Source organism: Phocoena phocoena, chromosome 1, assembly GCF_963924675.1.
Source record: "Phocoena phocoena chromosome 1, mPhoPho1.1, whole genome shotgun sequence".
In the NCBI taxonomy this organism is placed as follows: domain Eukaryota; kingdom Metazoa; phylum Chordata; class Mammalia; order Artiodactyla; family Phocoenidae; genus Phocoena; species Phocoena phocoena.
Genome location: NC_089219.1, coordinates 55,750,836 through 55,774,169, shown reverse-complemented (window position 1 = coordinate 55,774,169; position 23,334 = coordinate 55,750,836). Strand labels below are relative to the sequence as shown.

The 23,334-nt window shown below is 39.3% G+C and overlaps 1 protein-coding gene across 2 annotated transcripts in view; it reads right to left on the bottom strand.

Moving 5' to 3' along the window:
* RAVER2 (ribonucleoprotein, PTB binding 2) overlaps positions 1-23,334 on the bottom strand; it is a 103,014-nt gene that overhangs the window by 1,051 nt on the left and 78,629 nt on the right. The gene's annotated exons all lie outside the window — the stretch shown is intronic.

Sequence of the window (23,334 nt, the reverse complement as noted above, 5' to 3'; positions counted from 1 at the left end):
CCCTCCTTCCATGGATGTGCCATATGTACAGCTATACCTGGAACAGTTCCCTCTAAAAGAGATCCAGAAACTAGCTGGGCAGCTCCTACATACTAAACAAATGAGAAAATAAATACCCACACCAAAATGGGTAGGAAAGGCCAATATGCAGTCTCACCATACACCCCAACCCTGGCACAGCACCATGCATCAGGAGAGAATTCCCAATTCTTAGCTTCTCCCTGAGGAGTGAAGGGTTTGGATTCCACATCTAGTGCTCCAATTTTTAAGACTCCCACTGGAGGTATGGGTTCCCAAAATACCTAGCTCTGAAAGCCAGCAGGGCTTGTGTTCGTGAGATCCACAAGGCTATAGATAATAAAAAAGCATTCTTAATGGGCACACAGCACGCACTGTGACTGTCCCCTCAGGGCCAGGTGCAGAGGGAGCAGGCAGAATTACCCATCTCCCAGTCCTCCCCCGAAAGAAGTTCATCTGCACATTTTAAAAGCTGCTGCCTAAGGCCGGGCTCCTAATCTAGCAGGTGCTAGGAGCAGCAGCAATCTTCCCCAGAGACTGGGGAAGCTGAAGGACACCTCTCCCACCTTCTCCTTCCAGCTCACTCCAGTCACTAGTATCTCCCTGCAAGGAGCTTGTACACGTCTCTACCATGTCTGACACCCATGGAATAGTCCCTGGGTCATCTGGCTCTGACAGCCAGTTGGGGCCTGCATTCATGAATTCCACTGGGCTGTAGCAAACAAAAATAAATATAATTCTTAGTGGGTGCAGGAGCTCCCTTCCCACCATGCCCTGGTGATTGTACACCTGTGCTCAGCACGAAGGGAACGGGGGGAAAAAATGCCCATTTACTTTTCTCCCTGGACAGGGCTTAACTCTCAATACATACTTTCTCAGCTGCAGCCTCAGGGTCCAGGTTCTAATCCGTCTGCATCTAGGTGCTAATTGCAGTCCCTGCCTTTGGATACACAGACAGGTCTTAGCATGCCCTCTAAAAAAGCCACTAAAAGCAAAGAAGGAGGCTCAGACAGTCACAAAAGGTTGAGAGACAACTGAGAGCTCAGGCTGGGCACAAGAGACCATCCAAGACTGGAAGAGATGGCTGTTTTATATAATGCATAGACACCAATAAAGGAAGAAATGAAGATATAATGTTCCAAACAAAAGGCCACGATAGATATCCAAAGCAGATCTTGACAAAACAAAGTGACTTACCTGAGAGAGTTCAAAATAATGGTTGTAAAGATGCTCACCCAGGTCGAGAGCAATGAATGAACAAAGAATTTGAATAGAGAAAATACTTCTACCAAATAGAAATCACAGAATTGTTGAATGTAACTGAACTGAAAAGTTCAACAGAGGGATTCAACATCAGACTAGATCAATCACGGGAAAGGATCAGCAAACTTGAAGACAGGTTAGCGGAATTCATCCCATCTGAGTTGCAAAAAGGAAAAATAATTATAAAAGTTACAATAGCTTAAGGGACTTATGGGACACCATCAAATGGACCAATAAGAGGTCCCAGAAGGAAAAAGAGATAAAGGGGCAGAAAACTTTTTCAAACTATTAATGGCTGAAAACTTCCCTAATCTGGGGAAACACACATCCAGATCCAGAAAGCCTAGAGAGTAACAAACAAGATGGATCCAAAGAGACCCACAATGAGACACATAAATTATATTCAAAGTGCTAAAAGAAAAAAACTGCCAACCAAGAGTACCTGGATAAGTTGTCCTTCAGAATTGAAAACGAGTTTTCCAGACAAAAGCTGAAGGAGTTCATCACCACTAGACCAGCCTTACATGAAATGCTAAAGGGAGTTCTTCAAACTGACATGGAAGGAGGCTTAGTTTTCTTTAGTAACAGGAAAACATATGAAAGTATGAAACCACTGGTAAAGATAAATATATACTTAAATTCAGAAAACTCTGACCAAAAAAAAAACTATACAAACATTTGTCAATGGATACACAATGTAAAAAGGTACAAACTGTGCCATCAAATAAATGGGGGTGGCAGAGCTGCATTCATTTGAAGTTATCAGCTTAAAATAGACTATTATATTATATATATATATATATATGATGTTTTATGTAAGCCTTATGGTAACCACAAAACAAAAGCCTAAAGTAGGGATGTAAAAGAGAAAAGAATCAAAGCATACAATTATAGAGAATTAGCAAATCACAGAGACAGCAAGGGAGGAAGAAGGGAACAGAGAAATCACAAAACAACCAGAAAACAATTAACAAAATGGCAATAGTAAATCCACAACTACATTACTTTAACCCACACACCTATAGTCAACTAATCTACAACAAAGGAGGCAGGAATCTACAATGGAGAAAAGACAGTCTGTTCAACAAGTGTTGCTGGGAAAACCGGACAGCCACGTGTAAACCAATGAGATTAGAACATTCTCTCATACTATATACAAAAATAAACTCAAAAATGGATTAAAGACCTAAACATAAGAATGGAAATCATAAAATTCCTAAAAGAGAACATACGCAGAACACTGACATAAATCATAGCAGTATTTTCTTGAATCAGTCCCTAAGGCCAAAAAACAAACCAAAAAAAAAATAAATGGGACCTAATTAAACTTAAAAGCTTTTGCACAGCAAAAGAAACCATTAAAATGAAAAGACAACCTACAGAATGGGAGGGAAAATTTGTGAATGATGTGACCGACGGGATTAATATCCAAAATACACAAACAGCTCATACAACTGAATAGCAAAAAAAAATCAAAAAAATAGGCAGAAGACCTGAAAAAACATTTTTCTGAAGAAGACATACGGATAAAAGAGCACATGAAAAGATGCTCAACATTGCTAATTATTAGAGAAATGCAACATCAAAACAATAAGGTAGGGCTTCCCTGGTGGCGCAGTGGTTAAGAATCTGCCTGCCAGTGTAGGGGACACAGGTTCAATCCCTGGCTCGAGAAGATCCCACATGCCACAGAGCAACTAAGCCCGTGCACCACAACTACTGAGCCTGTGCTCTAGAGCCCGCAAGCCACAACTACTGAGCCCGCACACCTACAGCCTGTGCTCCGTAACAAGAAAAGCCACAACAATGAGAAGCGTGCACGACGCAACGAAGAGTAGCCCCCACTCGCTGCAACTAGAGAAAGCCCACGCACAGCAATGAAGACCTAACACAGCCAAAAAAGAAAAAAAAACCCAAAAAATGAGATACCATCTCACACTTGTTAGAATGGTTACCATCAAAAAGTCTACAAATAACATGTCAGAAAGGATGTAGAGAAAAGGGAACCCTCGAACACTGTTGGTGAGAATGTAAGTTGGTGCAGCCACCATGGAAAACAGTATGGAGGTTCCTCAAAAAACTAAAAAAGAACTACCATACAATCCAGCAATTCTACTCCCTGGGTATATATTGGAGAAAAATGAAAATGCCTATTCAAGAAGTTACATACAGCCCAGTGTTCATAGCAGCAACAATGAATCATTTGGCCAGAAAAATCAAAAGAGCCAAGACATGGGAGCAACTCAAGTGCCCATCAACAGATGATTAGATTAAAAAGATGTGACTATATATATATATATGTATGTATGTAAGTATGTATGTACATACAATGGAATATTACTCAGCCATAAAAAAGAATAAAATCCTGCCACTTGCAGCAATGTGGATGGTCCTAGGGAATTATGGTTAGTGAAATAAGTCAGAAAGACAAATACTACCGATATACAAATGGAATCTAAAAAATAATACAGATGAATGTATATGCAAAACAGAAACAGACTAACAGATACAGAAAAACTGGTTACCAAAGGAGAGAGGGAAGGGAGGAGGGATAAGTTAGGGGCATGGGATTAACAGATACAAACTACTATGTATAAAATAGATAAGCTGGGCTTCCCTGGTGGCACAGTGGTTAGTAATCCTCCTGCCAGTGCAGGGGACATGGGTTCGAGCCCTGGTCTGGGAAGATTCCACATGATGCAGAGCAACTAAGCCCGTGTGCCACAACTACTGAGCCTGTGCTCCAGAGCCTGCGAGCTACAACTCCTGAAGCCCAGCGCCTAGAGCCCATGCTCCGCAACGAGAAGCCACCACAATGAGAAGCCTGTGCACCACAACAAAAAGTAGCCCCTGCTGACCACAACTAGAAAAAGCCCGCACACAGCAACAAAGACCCAACACAGCCAAAAATTAATAAAATGTAAAAAAAAAAAAAGATAAGCAACAAGGATATACTGTAAAGCATAGGGAATTATAACCGTTATCTTATAATAACCTATAATGGAGTACAGTCTGCAAAAATACTGACTCACAATGCTATACACCTGAAACTAACAATATTGTAAATCAATAAAAAAATTTTTAAATGTAAATGGATTAAATTCTCTAATCAAAAGACAGAGTGGCTGAATGAATAAAAATCAAAACCAGGGCTTCCGTGGTGGCGCAGTGGTTGAGAATCCTCCTGCCGATGCAGGGGACGCAGGTTCGTGCCCTGGTCTGGGAAGATCCCACATGCCACGTAGCGGCTGGGCCCGTAAGCCATGGCCGCTGAGCCTGCGCGTCCGGAGCCTGTGCTCCACAACGGGAGAGGCCACAACAATGAGAGGCCCGCGTACCGCAAAAACAACACAAAACAAAATCAAAACCAAACTATACATTGACTTAGAGTCTCACCTAGCTTAAAGGACACACACAGACTGAAGGTGAAGGGATGCAAAAAGATATCCTTTGCAAATGAAAACGAAAAGAAAGCAAAGGTAGCTGTACTTATGTCAGACAAAATAAACTTCAAGTTAAAAAATGTAGCAAGAGACAAGGTCATTATCAAAGATAGGTCAATTCGGTCAGAATGGCCATCATCAAAAAATCTACAAACAATAAATGCTGGAGAGGGTGTGGAGAAAAGGGAACCCTCTTGCACTGTTGGTGGGAATGTAAATTAATACAGCCACTATGGAGAACAATATGGAGGTTCCTTAAAAAACTAAAAATAGGACTACCATATGACCCTGCAGTCCCACTACTGGGCATATACCCTGAGAAAACCATAATTCAAAAAGAGTCATATACCAAAATGTTCATTGCAGCTCTATTTACAATAGCCAGGACATGGAAGCAACCTAAGTGTCCATCGACAGATGAATGGATAGAGAAGATGTGCAACATATATACAATAGAATACTACTCAGCCATAAAAAGAAATGAAAGTGAGTATTTGTAGTGAAGTGTGAGTTATCTGTAGTGAAGTGGACGGACCTAGAGTCTGTCATACAGAGTGAAGTAAGTCAGAAAGAGAAAAACACCATATGCCAACACATATATATAGAAAAAAAAAATGGTCATGAAGAACCTAGGGGCAAGACAGGAATAAAGACACAGACCTACTAGAGAATGGACGTGAGGATGCAGGGAGGGGGAAAGGTAAGCTGGGACAAAGATAGAGTGGCATGGACATACATACACTACCAAACGTATAAAATAGCTAGTGGGAAGCAGCCACATAGCACAGGAAGATCAGCTTGGTGCTTTGTGACCACCTAGAGGGGTGGGATAGGGAGGGTGGGAGGGAGGGAGACGCAAGAGGGAAGAGATAAGGGAACATATGTATTACTAATTCACTTTGTTATAAAGCAGAAACTAACACACCATTGTAAAGCAATTATACTCCAATAAAGATGTATCTTTCTTAAAAAAAAAATGATGTTAAAAAGAGGTCAAGGGCTTCCCTGGTGGCGCAGTGGTTGGGAGTCCGCCTGCCGATGCAGGGGACGCGGGTTCGTGCCCCGGTCTGGGAGGATCCCACGTGCCGCGGAGCGGCTGGGCCCGTGAGCCATGGCCGCTGGGCCTGCGCGTCCGGAGCCTGTCCTCCGCAACGGGAGAGGCCACGGCAGTGAGAGGCCCGCGTACCGGAAAAAAAAAAAAAAAAAAAACAAACAAACAAAAAAAAGAGGTCAATTAATCAAAAGGATGTAACAATTGTAAATATAAGCCCAAAACAGGAGCACCTAAGTATAGATAAAGCAAATATTGTGAAGAGAGAAAAAGATAGCAATACAGTATCAAGGGACTTGAATACTCCACTTTCAACAATGAATCATTTGGCCAGAAAAATCAGCAAGGAAACATTGGACTTAAACTACATGTTAGACACGATGAACCTAAAGGACATAACACAACATTCCATCCAACAGCAACTGAATATACATTCTTCTCAGATGCACATGGAATTTTCTTTAGGATAGATCATATGTTAGACCACAAGTCTTAATAAATTAAAAAAAATTGAAACCCTATCTAGCATCTTTTCCAACCATGATTGTATCAAAGTAGAAATCAATTGCAAGACAAAAACTGGAAAGTTCACAAATATGTGGAGATTAAACAACATGTTCCTAAATAACCAATGGATCAAAGAAGATATAAAAAAAATACTTTGAGCTAAAAGAAAATGGAAACAAAACATAGCAAAACTTATGAAATGCAGCAAAAGCAGTTCTAAAAGGGAAGTTTATAGTGATAACTACATGAAGAAAAAAAATCTTGAACAGCTATCTTTACACCTGGAAGAATTAGAAAGCAACAAACTAAGCTCAAAGCTAGCAAAAGGAAGGAAGTAACAAAGATAAGAGTGGAAATAAATGAAATAGAGACTAAAAGGACAACAGAAAAGATTAATGAAACTAAGAGCTGGTTTTTTAAAAAGATAAACTAGACAAAATTTTAACTGGACTTACCAAGAAAAAAAACTGACATAAAGGTATAAATGAAAAAGGAGATATTACAACTGATACCACAGAAATACGAAAGACCATAAAGACCACTATGAATACTTATATGCCAACAAGTTGGATAACTCAGAAGAAATGGACTAATTCCTAGAAACAACCTACCAAGACTGAACCATGAGGAAACAGAAAATCTGAACAAATTACTAGTAAGGATATTGAACCAGTAATCAAAAACCTACCAACAAAAAAAGTTCAGAGACAGATGCCTTCACTGGTGAATTCCATAAAACATTTAAAGACAAGTTAATACCAATCCATCTTGATATCTTCCAAAACACAGAAAAGGAAAGAACACTTCCAAATTCATTTTACAAAGCCAGCTTTACCTTGATACCAAAGGCAGACAAAGACATTACAAGAAAAAAAATTACAGGCCCATATTCCTGATGAACATAGATGCGAAAATCCCCACAAGATATTAGCAAACTGAATTCAACAATAGTTTGAAAGGATCATACACCATGAAAAAATTGGATTTATTCCAGTAGTACATGGATGGTTCAACACCCACAAATCAATAAACGTGATATACACCACATTAACAAAATAAAGGATAAAAATCATATCATCATCTCAATAGATATAGAGAGAGTATTTGACAAAATTCAACATCCATTCATGATAAAAACTCAACAAACTGGGTATTGAGGGACTGTACCTCAACATAATAAAGGCCATATATGTCAAACCCACAGATGACAACATACTCAATGATGAAATGCTGAAAGCTTTTCCTCTAAGATCAAGAACAAGACAAGGATATCTACTGTCATCACTTTTATTTAACATAGTACTGGAAATCCTAGCCAGAGCAGTGAGGCAAGAAAAAGAAATAAGAGGCATCCAAATTAGAAAGGGAGAAGTAAAATTGTCACTGTTAGCAGATGACATATTATATTTAGAAAACCCTAAAGAATCCACCAAAAAACTGTTAGAAATAATAAACAATTTCAGTAAAGTTGCAGGATACAAAATCAATATACAGGGCTTCCCTGGTGGCGCAGTGGTTGAGAGTCCACCTGACGATGCAGGGGACACGGGTTCATGCCCCGGTCCAGGAAGATCCCACATGCCGCGGAACAGCTGGGCCAGTGAGCCATGGCCGCTGAGCCTGCGCATCTGGAGCCTGTGCTCCGCAACGGGAGAGGCTGCAACAGTGAGAGGCCCACGTACCGCAAAAAAAAAAAAAAAAAAAAAAAAATCAATTGCTTCTCTATACACTAACAATGAGCTATCCAAAAAAGAAATTAGGAGTACTTAGGAATAAATTTTACCAAGGTTTACACACTGAAAACTGTAGGAAAGATGACACAAATAAATGAAAAGATATTCTGTGTTCATGGATTGGAGGAATTAATATTATTGAAATGTCCATACTACCCAAAGCCATCTACAGATTCAATGCAATCCCTATGAGAATTCCAATGGCATTTTTTGTAGAAATAAATAATCCTAAAAATTGGAACCTGAAAAAACCCTAAGTAGCAAAAGCAATCTTGAGAAAGAAGAACAAAGCTAGAGGCACCATTCTTCCTGATTTCAAACTATATTGCAAAGCTATAGGTAATAAAAACAGTATGATACAGTCATAAAAACAGACACACGGATCGTTGGAACAGAATAGAGACCCCAGAAATAAAACTCGTGCTATATGGTCAATTAATTTATGACAAAGGGGCCAAGAACATACAATGGGGAAAGGATACCTCTTCAAGAAAAAGTGTTTGGAAAATTGGATAGCCACATGAAGAAGAATGAAACAGGACCACTTTTACAAAATACTCAAAATGGATTAAAGACTTGAAATGTAAGACTTGAAACCATAAAACTCCTATAAGAAAACACAGCAGGTAATAACCTACTTGACATTTGTCTTTGCAATGATTTTTTGGATTTAACAGCAAAAGCAAAGGTGACAAAAGCAAAAATAAACAAGTGTGATTACATCAAACTATAAAGATTCTGCACAGCAAAAGAAAACATCAACAAAATGAAAATTCAACCTATGGAATAGGAGAATATATTTGCAAACCACATATCTGTTAAGGGGTTAATAGCCAAAATATTCTTGGTACACAACAGCCAAAAAGGCCCCAATTTAAAAGTGGGCAAGAGACCTAAACAGACATTATTCCAAAAACAAATACAGCTGGCCAATAGATATATAAAAAGTACTCAGTCTCACTAATCACCAGGGAGATGCAAATCAAAACCACCCCACACCTGTTAGGAAGTCTTATAAAAAAGACAAGAGATAACAAATGCTGGCAGATATGTGGAGAAAAGGGAACCCTGTGCACTGTTCGTTGGAATGTAAACTTGTATAGCCACTATGGAAAACAGTATGGAGATTAAAAATTGAACTACTGTATGATCCAGCAGTCCCACTTTGGAGCATATTCTGCTTGCCTTTGGAAACAGAATCATTAACTTGAAGAGAGATTTGTACTCTTACATTCACAGCAGCATTATTCACAAGAGCCAAGGTATGGAGAAAACCTAAGTGTCGACAGATGAATGGATGAAGAAAATAAAGAAAATGTGGTGTGTGTATAGTAATTTGCATTTCCCTGTGTATATATACATACATACATGCATGCGTGCATGCATGCAATGGAATATCATTTAGCCTTAAAGAAAGAAATCTTGTTATTTGTGACAATATGGATGAAACTGGAGGGCATTATGCTAAATGAAATTTTTTTAAAAAGAGAAAGTCAACCTCATGGAAACAGTAGAAAAGTGATTGCCAGTGGCTAGAGGGTGGGGGAAATAGTACAAAGTTAGTAGAATAGTACAGACTTTCAGTTATAAGATGAATAAGGTCTGAAAATCTGATTTATAACATGGTGACTGTAGTTAACACTGTGTTGTACAATTAAAACTTGCTGAGACAGTAAAACTTACATGTTTTCATGAATAGAGTTAATGGATGCATTAATTTAGTCAGTGAGGAGACCCCTTTCACAATGTACATGTATATCAGTATATTGCTGTATACTTTCAATAACTTACAGTTTTATTTGTCAGTTATACCTCAATAAAGCTGGAGAAAATAATGAAATTTTTTAAAAAAAAACAAAAGGATGACAGAAGACTGAAAATCACAAATCCATCTATCTTGGTACTTTATTTCGACGTGGTCTACTATTGTGACAATCCAGTAAGATCCTTCTTCACATAACATTTAAAGGAATGCTTCACAAAGTGAAACAGATTAGCAAAGAATTTGGTTTTAACTCCTGTGTCAAAATTTTTCCTGGTAATAAAGTATCTAAATATATCTGATGTTTGCTCTGAAATAATGAGAAAGGGCATGGGTCGGAGTGAGGATGAAAGGACTCTGGCTGTGAGGTGATAAATTGTTAAAACTGGGTTGATGGGTGCAAGAGACTCCACCCAGTTCCAGTTCAAATGGTGATGCAGGTGGATCCTGAACTCATCTCCACCCACAGACACACCGAATCTACAGCTACATATGGAACAATTTCCTCTGAAAGAAACCAAAAAACTAGATAAGTGACTCCTACACAGTGAGCAAATGAGAAAAAAAACACATCAAAATGGGTAGGAGAGGCTGAGATACTATCTCACCATAAACCCCACCCTCAGAGCAGCAACCCACGATTGGGAGGGAATTCACAACCCTGAGCATCTTCCTGAGAAGTGAAAGGTTTGAACCCCAATCTGGCACTTCAACATTTTTAAATTTATTTTTTATTGGAGTATAGTTGATTTACAATACTGTGTTAGTTTCTGGTATACAGCAAAGTGATTCAGTTATTACATATGTATGTGTGAATATATATTCTTTTTCATATTCTTTTCCATTATGGTTTATTACAGGATATTGAATATAATCCCCTAGGTCCTATACACTAGGACCTTGTTGCTTATCCATTCTCTATATAATAGCTTGCATTTGCTACTCCCAAACTCCCAATCCATCCCTCCCCCACCCCTCTTCCCCCTTGGCAACTACAAGTCTATTCTCTATGTCTCTGAGTCTCTGTTTCATAGACTGATTCATTTGTGTCATATATATATTTTAAAATTTTATTTATTTATTTATGGCTGTGTTGGGTCTTCATTGCTGTGTGCAGGCTTTCTCTAGTTGCGGCGAGCAGGGGCTACTCTTCGTTGCGGTGCACGGGCTTCTAACACTGCGGTGGCTTCTCTTGTTGTGGAGCATGGGCTCTAGGCACGCGGGCTTCAGTAGTTGTGGCATGTAGGCTCAGTAGTTGTGGCTCACGGGCTCTAGAACACAGGCTCAGTAGTTGTGGCACACAGGCTTAGTTGCTCCGCAGCATGTGGGACCTTCCCAGACCAGGGCTCGAACCCATGTCCCCCTGCATTGGCAGGCAGATTCTTAACCTCTGCACCACCAGGGAAGTCGTGTGTCATATTTTAGATTCCACATATCATATGGTATATGTCTTTCTCTAACTTACTTCACTTAGTATGATAATCTCTAGGTCCATTCGTTCTTTTATAGCTGAGTAGTAATCCACTATACATATGTACCACATCTTCTTTATCTGTTCATCTGTGGATGGACATTTAGGTTGCTTCCATGTCTTGGCTATTGTAAATAGTGCTGCTATGAACATTGGTTGGCACTTCAACTTATAAGACCTGTGTCTGAGAGACAAGCCCCCAAAATATCTAGCTTAGAAATCCAATGGGGCTTGTATCCACAAGATCCACAAGGCTATAGCAATCTGAGAAACAGTTCTTAAAGGGCTCCACAGACTCACCCACCCCAGGGCCTCGTGCAGAGGCAGTCAACTGAAGAGCGTCCAGTGTTTCTGTGAAAGAGACCTATTTCCTTATCTTAAACTTTAACCTGAGGGGCAGACATCTAAATTAACACACATCTTGGGGCCTCCTGAAATAGTCTCCAAAGTGGAGGCTGTCAGGTGCCCCCTTCATATTCTCCTCTGCCTCCATGAGGTCACCAGTGTCTCTGAGAAAGGGCATATATCTGGTACCCTGGGTTTTGTGACTGCTGCCCAGCGGATACCCCTTGATTGCCTGGCTCTAGTGGCCAGCAGGGCTTGTGTTCATAGGTTCAATGGGATGGCAGCAATCAAAGAAACAGTTCTTAACTGGCTATCACCACAGGGCTCACTGCAGAGGGAGCAGATGAATGCCCATCTCCTAGTCTTCCCCTGAAACAGGCATATCTGCATATTTTAAAAACTGCTGCCTGAAGGTCTGGCTTCCAATCAGCCTGAATTTAGGTGCTGACTAAGATCCCCCCTTGGGGACACTGACAGGTCTTGGTGCACACTCAACTTCTGGGAGCCACTAAGAATAAAGTAGGCTGCTTGGACAATCATAGGTTCAAAAGACAACCAAGAGCTAGGGCAGGATTGAAAAAGTTCATCACCTGCAAGAGGTTGCTCCTTCAAGACTGAGAGAGGTGTATATTTTATCTAATGCATAGAAACCAACACAGAGAATCAAGGAAAATAAAGAAACAGAGGAATATGTTCCAAATGAAAGAACAAGATAAAACCTCAGAAAAAGACCTTAATGAAATTGAGGGAAGTGATTTACTGTATAAAGAGTTCAAAATAACGATTGTAAAGATGCTCGCTAAACTCAGGAGAACAATGGATGAACCAAGTGAGAATTTCAACAGAGATAGAACATATAAAAAAGTACCAAACAGAAACCACAGACCTGAAGAATACAGGAATTAAACGGAAAAATACAATAGAGGGGCTCAACATCTGACTACGTGAAGCAGAGGAAAGGATCAGTGAACTCAAACAGGGCGGTGGAACTCATCCAATCAGAGCAGCAAAAAGAAAAAATATTTTAAAAAGTGAAGATAGCTTAAAGGGACTTATAGGACACCAACAAGGGTCCCAAAAGGAGAAGAGAGAGAAAGAGGCAGAAGAAAAGTTATTTGAAAAAATGATGGTTGAAAATTTCCCTAACCTGGGGAAGGAAACAGACACCCAGATCCAGGAATCCCAGAGAGTTCCAAATAAGACAAAACCAAAGAGACTCACACCAAGACACATGAAAATTAAAAAGTCAAAGGTTAAAGACAAGAAGAGAATCTTAAAAGCAGCAAGAAAAAAAAAATCTTGTTACATACAAGGAAGCCCCCATAAGACTATCAACAGATTTTTCAGCAGAAACTTTTCAGATCAGAACAGTGGCATGATATATTCAAAGTGCTGAAAGAAAAAAAAAAAAAACCTGCCAACCAAGAATACTCTATCTGGCAAAGTTGTCTTTCAGAATTTAAGGAGTGATGCAGAGTTTTCTAGACAAGCAAAAACTAAAGGAATTCATCACCGTGAAACCAGCCTTACAAAAAATGTTAAAGGGACTTCTTTAAGCTGAAATGAAATGGTACCATTTAGTAACAGGAAAACATATGAAAGTATAAATCTCATTGGTAACAGTAAATATATGGTAAACTCAGAGTAATGTTGTAAAGACAGTGAAGTAGTCATTTACAAAGCTAGCGTGAAGGTTAAAAAACAGAAGTTGTAAAAGTAACTACAATGATTTGTAATGGACACATAAGAGACAGAGATGTAAACTGTGACATCAAAAACAAAACATGAGTGATGTCAGCATCGTGCTGGAGTGAGACATTCCCTTTGTCTCTCCCCTTCAGTCTATAACCTGTAAAACATACACAACTCAAAAACGTTGCCTCTGCCCAGTACACCAGGATGCTGGAGACCTCCACACATCTATGCATCTAACGGTGGGTGGACTGGAACACAAAGAGGAGGTGAAACTAGGGGAACCTGCCATCCTGCCTTCCCCCAGCCACAGCAGCTGAGCCTGCAGGCCCAGGGAACCCAGTAGCAGCAGGGGAGGCAGCATATGAGACTCCAGCCTCCCAGTCACAGTGGTGTTCACAGCCCCAGGTAACCTGGCGGCAGTGGCAATGGGGGGCTGTGTCCTGTCCCTTCAGCCACAGAGGCACCCACAACTCCAGAAGCCAGCCCCCCACCCCTTCCCACAGCGGTGGCACCTGGAAACCCAATAACCCCTGACATGGTAGAGGTGCCTGTGACCCCAGTTCTCCACTCACCTCCCTTGAAGTAGCAGAGCCTCCAACTCAGGTCTGGGACATGGCAGAAATGTTCACCATCCCAGTGCCTCAGGAGGTGACATTAGCAGCAGCAAGGCACCAAGACCCTAGAGGCACAAGCAGTGACAAGGAGGGCACTGGGCGAGCGACACCTCTGACAGACAAAGTGCTGACTCTCACATATAACCAGAAGCAGCTCAGGTAAGAAAACGAAAAACTTGTGCTATAGTGCCACCTACCGGAAAACACAGGAGAGCCCTCTAATTTCTAAACTGTTGAATCATTAAAATCAAGCAAAAAAAAAAAAAGTTTTACCGAAAGAAGAAAGGTGTTCATTACTTCAAATGCTCCAGCAGAGGAACAACTCATCAGGCACCGTGAAAACCCACAGTAACACTGTATTCAAAGAAGAAAATGACAATTCTCTATAAACCAAGCAAAGTCATGGAATACTGTGATCTGATAAAGAATTCAAAACAGCTCTCACGAAGAAATTCAAGAAACTTCAATGAGCTCAAGAACAAATTCAGGAACAGAAGGAATACTTTACTAAAGAGACAAAACCTAAAAAAGAACCAAACAAATTCTGGAGCTGAAGAACTCAATAAACGAGATGAAAAATGCATTAGAAAGCATTGGAAATAGAGCAGACCTTATGGAAGAGAGAATCAGCAAAAGCTTAAAGATACAAATCTAGAAATGATACAGGTAGAAGAAACAAGAGAATTAAGATCTAGAGAAAAATGAGGACATCTCTGAGGAGCATCCAACTCTTTCAGGAAGGGCCACCTTAGGATAATGGGTATCCAAGAAGAAGGGAGGGAGAAGGCTGCAGAGAGTTTATTTAAAGAAATAATAGATGAGCACTTCCCAAACCTGGGGAAGGAACTGGATATACAAGTCATGTAGCGAAGAGAACACCTGATTACCTCAACGCAAAAAAGACCTTCCCTAAGTCACATTATATTAAAACTGTCAAAAGTCAATGAAAAGTAATTTTAAACACAGCCAAGGAAAACGATGGTCATGCACAAAGGAACCCCCATTAGAATACCAGCAAATTTCTTGGCAGAAACTCTACAGGCCAAGAGGAGAGTGGACATTCTCAAAATACTAAAAGATAAAAACTGTCAGCTGAGAATACTCTATCCAGCAAAGTTATCATTCAGATATGGAGAAGTAAAGGCTTTCCCAGATAAACAAAAGCTGAGGGAGTTCATCAACAATGGACCTGCCTTACAAGAAATGCTGAAAGGAGCTCTTCTGCCAGAAACAAAAAGGCAAAAGTACACAAAACTTTGAGTAGGGTGATAGACAGAATCAGAAAATTGCAACTCTATATCAGAATAGGTTTTAAAATACTTTATTATAGCATAAAGGTTAAAGGGGGGAAAAGCAGTAAAAAATAACTAACTACTTCAATGTGTTAAACTCACAACATAAAGAGGGATAATTTGAGACAACAAAAACATAAAAGGGGAAGAGAAAATGGACAAAACCTGTATGGGCAAGTGAAGATAAGATGCTATCAGCATGAAATCAGACTGTTTTTCCTATGAGACGATGTATACAAACCTTATGGTAACCACAAAACAAATCTAGAGCAGAGACAAGAAACATAAAAAGGATGAAACTGAGAAAAACATAGAAAACCACTAAACCAAAAGAGCAGACAGAAACACACAGACACTTCTCCAAAGACATACAGATGGTCATCAGGTGCATGAAAAGATGTTCAACATCACTAATTACTAGGGAAATGCAAATCAAAACCACAATGAGATATCACCTCACTCCTGTTAGAATGGCTATTATCAAAAAGGCAAGAAATAACAAGTGTTGGCAAGGATATGGATAACAGGGAACCCTCACACACAGTTGGTGGGAATATAAATTGGTGTAGCCACTATGACTAACACTATGGAGAGTCCTCAAAAAATTAAAAGTAGAACTACCTTTTGATCCAGCGATGCCACTTCTGGGTATTTATCCAAAGGAAACAAAAAAACTGACTTGAAAAGATATCTGTCTGTGAACCAATACATGGAAGTAACCTAAATGTTCATCGATGGATGAATGGATAAAGATAACGTGGAACGAACACACACACACACACACGCACACACACCCACACCCCACAGGAATGTTATTCAGCCACAGAAAAGGAAATCTTGCCATTCGTGACAGTGCATGGACCTTGAGGGCATTTTGTTAAGTGAAGTAAGTCAGAGAAAGACAAATACTGTAGGCCCTCACTTACCTACGAAATCTAAAAGCCAAACACACAAAAAAACAAAACAGAGCAAACCTAACTCATGGATACAGGGGATAGATTGGTGGTTGCCAGAGGTGCAGGGGTGGGGGATTGGCAAGATGAGTGATAGTGGTCAAGCTTCCAGTTACAAAATAAGTAAGACCTGGGAATGTAATGTATAGCACAGCGACTATAATTAATACTCTATTGCATATTTGAAAGTTGCTAAGAGATGAAACCTTAAAAATTCTCATCATGAGAAAAAAATTGTAACTGCAGTGATGGATGTTAACTAGACTTACTGTGGTGATTATTTCACACAATACACAAATGTCAAATCATCATGTTGTCACGTGAAACTAATACATTATATGTCAATAGAGCTCAACAAGAAAAAGAAATTCCACCCTAGATAAGGGCTGCCTGCAACAAAATTGCATGCTTACCTACTTAGCTGGAGCCTCTCCCCTCTGAGTCCTCTCTCCCCATCATCATGCCACTTCATTATAGTCCCTTTGTTGGTCTGGTGATCTTACTGTGTTTTGGACCACAGCCCCTTCGCTTCAGGTATAATGAACTTTTTTTTTCTCATTAGCTTTCTTTCTCTAATAAATGATCAGTCCATTAAGTTAGTTTAATTTTGAAAAACTACCTGTTTTATATAACCCAATTCATTTTTCAAATATAAGAGGGAGAGAAACGACCTCATTCTGAGATCTGGAAATCTCACACTCTCAACGCTCTTCCCTGATTCTTCCTGCTATGTAGTAATCCATGTTTCATGTCTTAGTATAAAGCAAAACAACGACCTGAGTTTTCCTCTCTTTCTATACCATACTTATTCTCAGAAGCCAGTTAGGAAATTTATTAGATACTTTCATTCAAAGGATTTCCTAGTTGTGCTATACTATTCACAGAAAGAACCAACTGGGATGCATGAGATCGGCAAAAAACATCACCAAGAAGCATGGGAAACTGTAAGTAAGAAAAGGAGGGACTTCCCTGGTGGCACAGTGGTTAAGAATCCATCTGCCAATGCCGGGGACACGGGTTCGAGCCCTGGTCCGGGAAGATCCCACATGCCGCGGAGTAACTAAGCCCAATCACCACAACTACTGAGCCTGCACTCTAGAGCCCACGAGCCACAGCTACTGAGCCCGCATGCCACAACTACTGAAGCCTGCGCACTTGGAGCCCGTGCTCCGCAACAAAGAGAAGCCACCGCAATGAGAAGCCCGCGCACTGCAGTGAAGAGTAGCCCTCGCTCGCCACAGCCCGGGAGCAGCAATGAAGACCCAACGCAAACAAAAATAAATAAAATTAATTAATTAAAAAGAAAAGGAAATGAAAATCATTGTTGCCCACATGATACTAGGAGAAAGATAATTCTTCTAATACATTCTATCAAAGATATCTTTTAGTGCAAGGACTGTTGGATTAAATGGGAAGTGATGATAGTTGATTAAGATTTTTGTTGTTGTTAAGATTTTTGAAACAAAGTTCAGTGTTCTGGGAGAAATAAATTGGTATCAAAGAAACATCAAAAACCACATAAGTGGGAAAGGTATAAAGCAAGCAAGTACTTTTCCTTCTATTTAATATTTGCAGGATATAAATATCTATTCTTTCATAGACTAACTATTGAGGGCACTGGGCTCTGCTATGGGGTTACCTAGATGAATGAAACTTGGACTGTGCCCTCCAAGTTCTCACATCCTAGGAGGGGAAGTAAGAAAAGCACAAAATAGCATTCTAAAGGAGAATGCCACCATATAAAAGAGAAATAGAGGTGAAGTGCTAAAGCTTTTTCAGAGAAGGGAAAATGGGAGTGGAGGGTTTGAGAGATATAGGAAAAGGTTTCATGGATGACATGGCACCTGAGTTAAGATTTGGAGGTGAGGCCAGATATGGACAGGAGGAGACATGGAATGACCCTTTTAGGAGAAAGAAAATGCCTGACAAAGGCAGATGGCAGGAAATCATGGGCCTGTGATAGGACACCGTGGCTGGTCCATGGAAGAGAATAGTGGCAAATGGGGTTGGAAAGGCAAGCTGGCCTCAATCGTGGAGGGGCTGGAATGCCAGGCTAATGCCTGATTAATTATAAACAGGGAATGATGTGTTTGATCTTGGAATTTGTAGATTAGTAAGCAGCTTCATAAAAAAATGTGGCAACAAAGGAGACAGGCATTGGAAGGTCTCTCCAGGAGGCCACCGAACTTGTCCATGCTGTTAGATATACGCATGTGGGCAAACACACAGATTACGTGATTCAAAATTTTGGTTAAAATTTACGGGGAATTTACAGATGAGAAAGAACAGAGTGGTATACTTTGAAAATCTGAAAAGAACAATTTCAACAGGCACTTATGCTTTGAAGAGAATAAAGAAAGGAAAGACACTGAGAGAAGTTATAATACCCTAGTTTTGCATGTCTAGTATTCAGGTAGAAATCAGATCAACGAAATAGCCAAACCATAGTACGTTTGGAGAGGTAAGAATTGATAACATGTAATTTGATGATGTCCTACACTGAATCATTGACCTGTGCCGTAGGCAGGGAAGGAATTATTACCTCCACTGAAGAGATGAGAAAACAAAAGCTCAGAAAACTTATGTGACTTGGCTAAAATCACAGGCTATGTAATAGTAGGGCTATGAATCCAACCCAATTTTTCTCACTTTAGTATTCTTGTCATTATTCTAATTTGCCTTTTCTTTTTAATTTTTTAAAATAAATTTATTTATTTTATTTTTGGCTGCATTGAGTCTTCTGTGCTACACACGGACTTTCTCTAGTTGCGGTGAGCAGGGGCTACTCTTCGTTGTGCACAGGCTTCTCATTGAGGTGGCTCCTCTTGTTGCAGAGCATGGGCTCTAGGTGCACGGGCTTCAGTAGTTGTGGCTCGCAGGCTCAGTAGTTGTGGCTCGCGGGCTCTAGAGCGCAGGCTTAGTAGTTATGGCGCACGGGCTTAGCTGCTCCGCAGCATGTGGGATCTTCCCGAACCAGGGCTTGAACGTGTGTCCCCTGCATTGGTAGGCAGATTCTTAACCACTGCACCACCAGGGAAGCCCTGCCTTATTTTTCAAAATCCAAAATTTGCACATATTGACTATGAAACCCATTCTGTAACTATGCACCTGCTATTTTATTTTTGGATTAAAAAAGAAATCCCATTTTCTTCCTTTTACTAAAGCACATCTTTTTATCTTCATGCAAATGTAGACTAACTTTTATTTCCATGTGATGGCCAAAGTTTAAAATTTACAATGTATCTTAAGCTCAATTTTTAAGCTCAGGAAGGGTGAGCTGTGACAGGGCGAGAGAGAGGCATGGACATATATACACTAAGAAACGTAAGGTAGATAGCTAGTGGGAAGCAGCCGCATGGCACAGGGATATCGGCTCGGTGCTTTGTGACCGCATGGAGGGGTGGGATAGGGAGGGTGGGAGGGAGGGAGACGCAAGAGGGAAGAGATATGGGAACATATGTATATGTATAACTGAGTCACTTTGTTATAAAGCAGAAACTAACACACCATTGTAAAGCAATTATACCCCAATAAAGATGTTATAAATAAATAAATAAATAAAATGCATATAAATTCTGCTATGAAAGCCAAAAAAAAATTTTTTTAAGCTCACTTCAATAACTGAATTGAAGGCTTATTTTAAAAGTGCTCATAAGAATTTGAGAAAATGGAATCTTGAATATTCCTCAGGGAGATTCCTTTGGGATATGTTAATGTTGATTGTGAATTTGATTAGGCTCATCTACTACCAGTGCTAATTAAAGATATTCCTTCACCATTAATGCTCTTCTAAAAGAAATGTCACCACTTGGCATGTAACTTCCTAAATACAAAATCAAATTGGTTTTCAGAAAATTCTGCCTCTATATAGGACTCCTCAGTGTCACCTTCACCTTTAGCCCCACTTTATCCTTCCTAAGTCTTGTCTCGAGTGGAGTTAGATAGGATGGAAAACCTGAAATGACCAACTGTACTAGTTCATCTAAAATCTGAATCAAACCCCTAATATCCCTTCTTATAGTTTCAAATCTAGCTTTTAGACTTCATACCTAAAGAAATAAGAATTAATTTGACTATCTCTTCTGCATTAAACATAGTTCATTTCTAAAATTTTATTTAAAGAATACAATTTTTCTTTTATTCCCCAGTTGTTAAAAAAATGTTTTAAAACCAACATGCTTCATTTTGTGACATTAAAAATAAAACTAACAATAAAATGTCTTTCTTTTATATATATGCATAGATGTTTTCAATTTTCATGTTAATTTTTGCCTCTCAGCTACTTGCCTTTCTTCATATGAATAATTTTAAGTCTTAACTTTCAATTTAAAGACTGATCCTCCAAAAGGTATTGTACTACATTTTAAAAAAGTAAAATTTGATCATCACCTACCCAGTTTGAGTATATCAAGTTGTACAAATTATATATCTTAGATTTAAGTATGTTTAATAATCATTTTTAAAAAATCAACACACATTAAAATCCCTTGAAACATTAAACATGTCAGAATAGCAATTCAAAACTCTCTTCAGATTTTTTCATACTGTACACTATTCTTTTGTAGATTTTTTCAAACACTTAAAAGACTAATTTGAAAAGACTGATTTGGTTTCTAAACAAAGATTTTAAAGTAATGATGGTAACTTTAAATACATTTCCACAATTTGCTTTCCTTAATTCTAGTTTTTAGCAAAAATCATTTTTTAATGTACTTCCCAAGTTACTATCTAGAGCTAATATAATCTGTGGTTCCATAGTTACTGGTTAAAGTAGTTTGGGTTTTAAAAAATATTTCATATAGCTAGTGCTTGTCACAAGATTCTGATCTATCACAGACCACACAAAACTCTTTCTGGCAAGTCTCTCTGCATTATTTGCCCACTAGGTGGCAGCATCAGGCGCTGTATGAAAGCACAAAGCATTGCCGGGCCTTTCTGTTCATTTTTTTGTTTCCTCTTCCCTCATCATACCATCTCATCATACATTTTGTGGTTGATTCCCTGGAACAGGTAGTCAGCTTCCCGGCAGGAAAGATCCCTGTAACCAAGGGCAACAGAAGAGTACAACACGCAAGTAGACAGTGCCATCCCTAATGCAGGGCATGCCAGCTACCCATTAACGGCAAGTGTCAAATGAAAACCCAAAACCACGACTTAAAAAGATATGAAATAGCTAAAATAGTTCTCACATTATTCTTTATGTTATTAGAACTAATGTCTCTGTCAAACAGAAGTTACTTAAGAGAAATTTTATCTATTTTACCTACATTATTAATAGGGAGGAATGTCTTGTTTTTCGTAGATTATAGTTAGATGTTAGATTTAGGTGTTTAAAAAATATTTAATTGGCTCAAAGGCTTCTCCCTTAAGGTGGGCTTCTTCCAACCGTATGGCCTATTTAGATGTACCTATTTATCTCCACCTCAGAACCTGACTTTTCAAACTCCACTTGTACTTTCAAACTAACAGGATTATATATGCTGTTATCACTGTGAAGACTGTGCACAGCAAAATTTTAAACAGCTGCATCTATTTCTGATTTAACTTTTCTCAACAACAGTTCAAACATTTGAGAGACGCAGTTGTTGAGAAAATAAATAACTGCAGCTCAATGGCAATTCTCACTAATTATTATAATCAACCAGGGAAACGGGAGGAGTAGCCCATTTGAAACTGGCTCCTAACTAGAACCAGATCTGGGAACTTCCCTGGCAGTTCAGTGGTTAGGGCTCTGTGTTTCCACTGCAGGGGGCATGAGTTCCATCCCTGGTCAGGACACTAAGATCCCACAGCTGTGCAGTGCAGCTAATAAAAAAAAAATTTTTTTTAAAGAACTAGATCTGGAATCATTGATTTAACTCGCTTGTATATCATTAGATAATTTTAAGATCTCTAAAACGACGACTGGAAATGCTATCCTCTATTTAGTACAGTTAAGGCTTATGTTGTAAAATTAGAGTTCAATATTTGTTGATGTTCACAGGGTTGTGCAACCATCACCACGATCTAATTCCAGAGTATTTTTTATCACTCCAGAAGACACCCCCCAACTCCCACCTCTCCTGGCCCCCACGGTAACCAGCATCTGTTTACTTTCTCTAAGGATTTGCCTATTCTGGAGATTTCATAGAAATGGCATCATATGTGGCCTTCTGTATCTGGCTCATTTCATGCAGCGTAATGCTTTCAAGGCTCATCCATGTTGTGACAAAGATAAGTACTCCATCCCTTTATGGATGAGTAATACTCCATTGTACGGACTTACCACACTTTGTTTATTCATTCACCAACTGACGGACATTTGGGTTGTTTCTCTTTTTGGCTGTTATAAATACGCTGTTATGAAGATTCATGTACAGTACTGGTTTATATGTAGACATATGTGTCCGTTCTCTAAGGTTCATGCCCTAGGTCATATGGTAACTCTGTGCTTAACATTTTGAGGAACTGCCAAAGTGTTTTCCAAAGCAGCTGCACCATTTCACACTCCCCTCACCCCTAGCAGTGTAGGAGGGTACTAATTTCTCTCCATCCTCCTCAACACTTGTTATGTTATGGTTCACTTTTCTTCATTCTTTCTATTCTTCAGACTGGATAATCTCGATTGACCTATCTTCCAAATCTGTTGGTTATTTCTTCTGCCTATTCAAATCTGCTACTCTGCCCTAGTGAATTTTTCATTTCAATTATTACACTTTTCAAATCCAGAATTTCTATTTGGTCCTTTTTTATAAGTCCTGTTGCCATATTGATATTTTCTATTTGGTGAGACACTGTTCTCACACTTTCTTTTAGTTCTTTAGATGTGGTTTTCTTCCATTCTTTGAACATATTTACAATAGGTGATTTAAACCTTTGTCTAATAAGTCCAATGTTTGGGCTTCCTTAGAAACAGTTTCTACTGGTTGTTTTTCCCACTGTTTATGAGCCATACTTTATTTCTTTGCATGTCTCATGATTTTTTGTTGAAAAATGATATAATGTGGCAACTCTGGAAATCCGTTTGTACTCCCCCTTCAAAATTTGTTATTGCTGGTTGTTTAGTGACTTTTCTGAAGTAATTATGTAAAGGGTGTATCCTTTGTTGTGAGTGGTAACTGAAGACTACTCCATTAGCTCAGTGGTCACCTAATGATTCACTTAACACCTGGAACCAATAAGTCTCCGAGACTTTGCCATGTGTGTGT